This window comes from Python bivittatus, unplaced genomic scaffold, assembly GCF_059951505.1.
Source record: "Python bivittatus isolate LINGU-HERP-01145 unplaced genomic scaffold, Pbiv_v1 ctg000480_np1212, whole genome shotgun sequence".
NCBI classification, from domain to species: domain Eukaryota; kingdom Metazoa; phylum Chordata; class Lepidosauria; order Squamata; family Pythonidae; genus Python; species Python bivittatus.
Window position 1 is genome coordinate 64513124 of NW_028277075.1, and position 8701 is coordinate 64521824.

Below are 8701 nucleotides of genomic sequence, written 5' to 3' on the forward strand. Positions count from 1 at the left end.
AACTACCTTTAAACCCAAGTGGAACATGGGGCACTAATAATTTTACATTTTTACTCCTGGTAGATATTGTATGCACCTGTATGTACCTGTCTGTACCTGCGCACATGTATGAGAACCTCTGACTATTTTTCTTTGAAAAAGTGATGCCATCCCTGGTCCAATCCATTTAGGTCAGGTTTTGCACAGGCAGCCTGATATTTAACTCTCCCCATTACCCAAGGGTTCCCCTAACACACACTGAGCACAGCTATTTACCAAAACTCTGGCATAATTCCTAAAACTAACTAAAGCAGTGGACAAAGGATATCCACCTCCATGTAAGAATAAACATATGTTGAAAAATGAAAATAATTATGGCAATATTATTATGCAAAACATCCCACCTATGGCTCAAAGAATATGAATATGTTTGAGTCTGACCCACTTTGTGTGTTGGGAGGGCAGGTTGGATAAAACTACAGCATTGAAAAAGCTGAGAAAAACAAGCATTCCTCAACTGCTCTCCCTATGTATGTAAATATATATGATTATAAATGCACACTTCAATGATAAATCAGAGCCATATACTATCAAATGCTCACAAAATAAATATCCACTGGTTTTTGCATGATTTTAAATGACTTTTCACTGGGATATGTACAATACTGTATTTTTCCTTCTTCACCAGCTGTTGCAAAATTAGTTAATAGATGTTGCTATAACATTTCCCATATGGTTAAATACATAAGAGTTAACATTACTATTTTAAGTGCTAAGGATACTACAAAACATCAAAAAATTAGCATTTCCATCCTACTTATGGGTAACAATTGTCTCAATATTTGTAGATGGATTCACATATTATGTAGCCACAGGCAACGGAAGTCAAAAGTGTCAAAATGGCAGGCATGTCTGGGCAATCAAAACCCCACTCCTTTTCAATATGTGTTGCATGCATGTAAAAAGGGGTGGGGCTTTGATCTCCCAGTCACTCCCACCATTCGGATGCTGTTGACCCCTGGCATGGAGACCCCTGCATATAATTCACTGAGATTTGTAAGCAACAGTTCAGATTTAGTGTGTTGCGAGAATGCAGCCACTTATTCTTTCCAACCTAACAGAAAGCTGGAAAGAAATTATGTAAAGGGGGTCAGGGCTCTGTTGTCCGTCTGCCTGCTTGTCTGCCTGCCTGCCTGCCTGCCTGCAGGCTAACTCTTTGAGAATGGAATGGGCCAAGTTTGGTGCGGGAGAGAAATCCTCCAAATTTCCTCCAATGCACTCTTATACATCAGAGCAGGTATCAGAATGTTGGTGATCGTTCCCTTCCTCCTTTCATCGGGAGTATATGTAGTTTGTCCCATGCTTTCTAGTGCCCGCATACACTCAAATATATGGCCATTGCTGGTAAAAGGATAGGAAAGAATTCCAGAATCCATGTTCTGTATAGCTCTCTACCTTGGTTTTTATTCAGTAAAGACGGGGAGCTGAGTTAGGTCTAGTCTGAATATATGATCTACAAAGAATGAATACTCTGTATGGCTCCTTAAATTCCAGAAATAAAGTCTGCACCCGGGGCAATTTTCATATGTCAAGGAAATATACCAATTATTAGACAGAAATTGGATCACTGGACATAAGTCACACTTCAACTTTGCTTTGGCAGAATATTTAAGCACCTTTTAAGTATCCATCAAAGCACCTGAATGCACAACACCTTAAAGTTTTTTGTGCCAAATTATGCTGCAAGTGGAGGGCTCCTGTTACTTCACTGCTGAGCAACAAATCTGGTTCACACAAACAACTGACTGTCTATGAAAACAGACCATGCACATTTTGAATAGATCAAATATTGGGGAACCAAGTTCTCACCCAGTTTTTTGTCCAGTGTGATAATTTTGCAGTGTAAGAAACCAGATGAATATACACTTTCTCTCAGACTGATTGGTGCCATTTAGAAATAACATTACCCCTTGTTGCTTACATGAATTAGGCCAAAGAGCGCTTACAGATAAAAGTCTCTTAGCAGTCAATCTGAAGCTTCCTGCAACATTTCTAAAATTGAGTTGGAGGAGAAGGAGGAGGAGGAGGAGGAGAACTGGGAAATTAACAGCTGGGAGATTATATCACCTGGATGGCCATATATTCTGTGATTTTAAAATAAAAACTGCGTCTGGAAGCAACCTTTCTTTCCAAAGGTACCCACAGTTATCTGTACCCACATTGCAATAAGCCATCTTGTGGTTTGTTTTGTTTTGGCTTAGCAGCTTATGAGAACCCAAACATTGCGTTTTGTAAACTATGGTTTATGGGTTAACATTACATGCGAACCCAGCTAATAATGGCTTATTCCACAAACTATGGTTAACCAAACAATGGACTGGTGATGCATGAACCTAGTCAATAAAAGTATGGAACAGATATGAGTTTCAATCTACCTTCCTGCCCTAAGACAGTATATTTCCATGCCCTCTCTCTTTTTTGGCAAGGCATACTTTTAGGTTTTGGCTATCATTTTGCCCAGTCAGAGTGCTCCTATATAAGCCCAGATAAATCCTCTGGGTAAGTTTCTTTGGTTTTTCATCAAATTTCTACCAACTTACTTTCATTCACACATGAGTGGGCACTGTTTAATTGAGAGCCTGCAGGGGAGAGAAAACAGAAAAATCATGGAGGAAATATTTCCAAGAAATACATGCCGACATATGCATTTCAGTAGCTTAAAAGACATCAAATGGAAATATAATCTGATGTGCAACTAGGTTTTAGTTGCTTTTCCTTGAACTTTTGGAGGGAAAATATGCACTTTCTTTTATTATTCCCATTTATTTTTCTAGCATATTGAAAGCATTACACCTCAACTTTAATCAATTCCACTAAAGTAACATAACAAAAATGACCAGTTACAGCAAAAGGATCATTGAAGGAAACAGAATTTTCTATACCTTGATTGTCACTTTCCCTTTTAAGTAACAGTTGGATGAATACATCCAAGGTGTGGTTTTATTATACATTTCTTTCGTATTTTTAGCATGCAGAGAAGCAGGAAGAACCATTTACATGGATCAAATGCTTGCAGGAAAGAACCAAAAGGAGAAGAGACTTTGTTGAATAAATAGCTGTATCAGATGCAACATGGTCAGCTCCCCACCAGGAGCATATGGCTCCATAACAAAATTTCCCATATCTTAAAATATATTGTTCCAAGGTTTCTCTGAAGTAAAGATTGTGCAGTATATTGTAAACCTAAAAATAACTTTGCAAGCATAATCAAATCTGCAACAAGTGAACAAAGCTGTGTTCTGTCAACAGGCTATTCAGTCCATCAAGTTCCATACGCTCCATCCTAATTAGACCCTGATTCTTTAGGAACTGATTTAGAGGCCCTTCCCATCATCTTTCATTGGAGATAAGCCTGGGACCTTCTGCATTTGACGTATACAGTGGTAGATCCTACCACTGACTTCCAGGCTAAAAGCCTCTTGGTACTTTAAGATGAGAGAAATGGCTATGGGGAAGAAGGTAAGCAAGCCCCAACACCGGGTTAACATCACTGACTGTGTTTGGCCCACTAATGTGGCTAAGTAATGTTCTCTCTCCATTATTATCCATCCTGAACTCAAAAAGGTAAGGCACTGTCCACTATGCTTTATAGAGTCTGAATGATGACAAGGATATTAAAACCCAGTTCTGGTAAAACAAAATCTGTCGTCTCTTTTTTAATGGAACATGACCATACCTTTCCATAAAATATTCATCTTTCCCTACCATACATCCCTCCTTCATCTATGACAGATTCAAGTATTTCAGCAAGTGGTAATATTTATAAATTATCATCCAAGCTAGACAGATGGACAAGAGTAGAAATCTGGCACAGTAAAGTAACTGAGCTTTCCCGTGCATGCCAGCAACTCAAGGCAGAGCTCATCAATGAGTTGAATCACGAGCCGGAACCCTTGGGCCAAAGCCCAAACCACATGTAAGCTTAAATGTGCGCAAAGAGTACCAGCATGGACAGATGTTTCTCTTGCCCCACTGGAGTGGGCAACTTCCTGAAAGTGTGGGAAAAGCAGGACCTGCAAAATAGGGAACACGCATCAGTAGATATGTACCTAATGGAGTGCTGTCCACTGAGAACTAGCATTGTACACCTTCAAGTAAAATCAGTTGGGATTTGTGTTACAAAAGCACATGGTGACCTTTACTTTTGGTATAGAATGTTACAAAATAAAAATGCCCAGTACTGCCAAAGGAAACCACCAACATCTCACATTATTGATATACTGACAAGATAAGGAAATACTTGACTGGAAAAAAAACTTATTGTAGATCTTTGAGGGTGACTCTCAGTGGCATATGCCAAACTCACAGCTGACTGCTCTGACCTTCCAGCCATTTTCTCTTTTCCTTAAATGTAGCTCAACCCCAAACTTGAATAGGATGTGTGTGTGTGTATATAAAACTTCAACTGTTATTACTCAAAATATATGTGACAATGCATGATTGAATGTTACCTCTTATCCCTGGCACTCAAACCATGCCAGGGATAAGACTAAGATGAAATTCATCTCCCATTTCCAGCACCCAACTGCATGCTTTTAAAAAACATATGCTTTATTATCCTCTTGTCAGCAGTGTACAGATCAGGAACAGATTATCAATGGACTGATGTTGAAGAACAAGGATGGTAACCCACTGCCCACATGCCATATGCAACTCCAGAGCAATAATTTTGTGGCTCTTGGGGCCCCATTTCCTGAGTGTGCTACTAACCTGTGGAGGTAGTCATTTACTCCTGGCTTGCTTTAATACTGGCTTAATGGTTAGGAGGTGCAGGGTTCATTTTAAAAGACGATCTTGCTTGTAATTAATGTTGCCCTGGCTGTAAATACTACAGCAAAAGCACATGTGGCCCTTGGACACTAAATATTCCCCAGTCCTGCCTTAAAACAACTACAGAAAGATAGCGTTGCAAGTTCTCTAACAATTCTAAAACAAGCATTATGGAGAAAAAGAAACCTCTGAAATTCATGTAGTTACAACATATTCATTTGAGTGGGAATGGAAACAAAAAATATTGTGGCTTTCAATAATTAGAATCAAAAGGAAATTGTGCTCTCTGATTAGGCAAAGATCAAGCACTGTTAAACAAGATTATCTACTCTATAAATATATGTTCCACTCTTTAGAGTAGAGAATTTAGAAATAAAGCTAAATTTCATTCTATTACTAATACCAGAACTGAGTGAACAAATCACAACCTTTTCTATCTTGTAAGTAGTTAAATTGACACTGTTATCTGCCAATTTATGATATGCTAAAATCATTACATCTGTGTAGCAATACAATTTATTATGATGTTAAGTTTTGTGAATCAGAATTTACCTCAACAGATGAATTAAGTGTAAGCCTAAACTGGTGTTTTTAGGGTGTGTGTCACAGACACTTTTTTAAAAAGACAGACAGATGAAGAGAGGGATGGAAAATATGCCAGATTTTATATGGAACCAAAGAGATACAGGTAGTCCTTGTTTAGCGACCACAACTGACAACTCGATCGTTAAGCGAAACAGTCACTAAGTGAAACCACAATGGTGCTTATGATCTTACTTCAGCTTTCTTTTGATTTACAGACCTGCAAAGGTCATAAATGCAAGGATCAGTTGAAAAGTTACTTTTTCATCACCGTTGAAACTGTGTACAGTCACTGCATCAGGCAGTTGCTAAATGAGCACTACCTGTACTTTCATAGAACAGACACTAAGATTTCTGTATTTTCTGTAAAAAAGGGAAAATACATTATCATCTTCTCTCAAACGAGCATTAGATCCCTGCTTCTGAAATAGTAAATTTTTGGCAGAAAATACACTTACTGTATATTCAAATAAATTATACTGTCCTGCATTAGACTTCACAAGGAAGCCAGCATTTGTACCTGTCACATTGGTCTCAAAGTACCTTCCCCCATATAGCTCTGCAACAAGGCCTTCACAATCCAACGAACACAAAGTTATAAATAGAAATTATAGAACAAGCAAGAAAAAAATATTATACATTCTTCAGATTGCACATGCAGAGAACTAAACCTAATAGAATGTATGCTTTAGCAACTTTGCTTAGAATTATACTACAAGAATAATAGTGCCTCAGTGGTTAAGTGTCCTCTCTCATAAGGGATACTTTCAACAGAACAAGGATTTCCATTCTTCATAAATATGGCGCTATGATCCATCCCTTGGTTTCTAACATTCTGCAAACCTACACTGTTTTCTGCCTTAATTGCCAGGACTTTTCGTTCTGGAAATTAGTATGAACAGGAATGTGATGAAAAACAGTGAAATATCCAAAAGTCTAATTACCATATAACTTGTTCACTAAGAAAGGCCCAGGCAATTTGTTCAGACTCAAGAATCATGCTGGAAAAGTACTGTGAATGAAACGCATACAAGCATTTGCACATTTATTTGCACGCCGTTAGACAAATCACATCTTCCGAGATAAGTGAACTGGGGGGGAGGGCTCTAAGTTGTAGTTGGCTAAAATTAAATTTCAGGTCCTCTACCTAATCCGTTAACTTAGAATCTTGAAATTTGAATGCAAATCTAAGTTAAATATTACTTTCCTTCAGGCCATCTAACCTTTTGATAATATTGCAGTTATGTTTTCAAGCTCATCCCTATAGCTACAAGGAACAGAAAGCATGTCTCCTTTAAAAGAAAACAAAAAAACCAAGCTGAAATTCTGAAAGATTTCCAAGGGATTCATAAAAACAAATTGGAACCTGCATAAAACTATAGACTGTTACTCCCTATCCCAAAAAGCGAATAACATACTAAATTATTGGGATAGAACTAATTCTAAACTATAACTCTGGGAAGAGTCACAAAGATAAAGCATGAGGCTCACTGCTAAGATGTCACCTATGGTAACCTATCACTCATCAGCGGTGAGGAACTGGTATGTCACAACAATTATAGTTCGTTATCTGATACAGGGGGTGGGAGGGAGGAAGTTTTAAACACATCTGAATGTATTTGCAGGCAAAATACATGAGTGTTTATGTATACATGTACATGTGTAGAGAGAACTGTTACTCTGTAGTTGATTAAATATCCTGATTCAAAACCAACAGGTTCCGTTCTGAACTCCAGGTAACGTTCTCCTTAATTATATACCTATTCATGGAGCCAAGAGAAAAACTCCAAGAACACAGGTTATATACCCCTACAGAATCAAAGAAGCTGATCAGGCTGTCTGGTCAGAACACCTATCTTCTTAAGGTTAAAAAAAGTTTGTTTCAAGTAAAGCTGAAGTCCTGCATTTTTTTGAGGGGGGGCACAATAATATGGAAGTGGTTTGCCATTCTTTGACTTTCCAGTCTAGCCCATAACTATGGATTTCCTGGTGGTCTCCTGTCCAAACATTAATCTGCTCTGATCACTCTTAGATTTTCAAGACCAGCCAAATGTGGCTAGGTGCTGCCACCTAGCAGTGCTTCACCTAGAAGGCAGATGATAAAATGATTATGCAACAGTTCTCAAGTTCTACAGTCATCAAATAACAACAAAGTTATGAGAGAGTAGAATCTGTAAGTTACTGTTATATAATGCAGTACCAAGAGATCAAAGTCTTTGCTCACTTGTCAAGAAGATTTCCACATTTCCAATTGCAAATGGACACAAGGAGCAACCTACCTCACAAGCATGATCTCTAAAAGAGTACAGCAGTTAGGACAATTATAAATTATTTGCAGGATGTTGAGACATCACAAAAGAGGTTTATTCATTCCCCAAGGCACAGTAAAAACTCATGTTATACTCACAGTAGCCCAACCAGAAATTATTAAGAAGAAGATACAATGGAGATTATTTTAACTTATTTTGTTACTCCATTAAGGGTCTGTATCTTTAAACAGCTGCATAACCAGCATAAATTAAACAGCTTTCTCAAAGACAGAGGTGAAATGATGGAAGGAAAATAATGTCTTATAAATCTACTTCTGCTAAGCAACTGCTAATGATACACAGTCCTTCATAAGAGAAAATATGGCCAAGTTAAGACAGCCTATCCCAGCCTGGCCCCACAGACTTTTAGAATTGAGGTCCCAACACCTCTGCAAGGCTGCACTGAGAAGCATATTCTGCACATACCAACATCCTTAGAACTGTCACCTTAAAACATACACGTACACCCTAGTTTCCTGCTCTTACATCTTCGAGAATTACCAGATCCACGGCACTTCCCTTCATTGCTATTTTCCTACTATGAAAAGGATCACCTGCTACCTTTCTATGGTTTTAGGACTCTTTGAAAGCCCCAAACACACTTAGCTTAAAGAGAACTTTTCAAGCAAGAGAAACAGACAAAAAATCTATAGCAGCATATTTTTTCAGATGGAACTATGGTGGTAAAGCATAGTTTGTTAATTATTGCCCGTTATAACTTAAAAGCTACACCAGGCTCGAGAGAGGAAGCAACTGAAATTTCATAAGTTATGTTATCCAGAAAGAAAGCAATGCGCTTGTGAAAGTTGAGGGGAGTCAGCCTAATTCCTTTGCTCTGCACAGGAATACCACTCAATAAGTGTTTGCAGTAGTAGATAACCCGCTTCTAACCATCTCCAATTTCCTTCCTTGCCGAGATCCCCCAAAGAAACCCCCATTCTGAGAAGCCCTGGATCCTTTTACGCCACTTGGCTGGGAATAAGACCAAATGCCCACCGTGT

The 8701-nt window shown here is 38.4% G+C and overlaps 1 protein-coding gene across 10 annotated transcripts in view; it reads right to left on the bottom strand.

The window, feature by feature from the left end:
- CRACR2B (calcium release activated channel regulator 2B) overlaps nucleotides 1-8701 on the bottom strand; it is a 31868-nt gene that overhangs the window by 22795 nt on the left and 372 nt on the right. For 4 of the 10 annotated variants that reach the window (XM_088146080.1, XM_088146078.1, XM_088146084.1 and 1 more), the window contains exon 2: nucleotides 2580-2618. The exons of the other annotated variants lie outside the window; for them this stretch is intronic. The gene's annotated coding sequence lies outside the window, so the exon portion shown is untranslated. The remainder of the gene's footprint in view (nucleotides 1-2579; nucleotides 2619-8701) is intronic. 10 annotated transcript variants of the gene reach the window in all.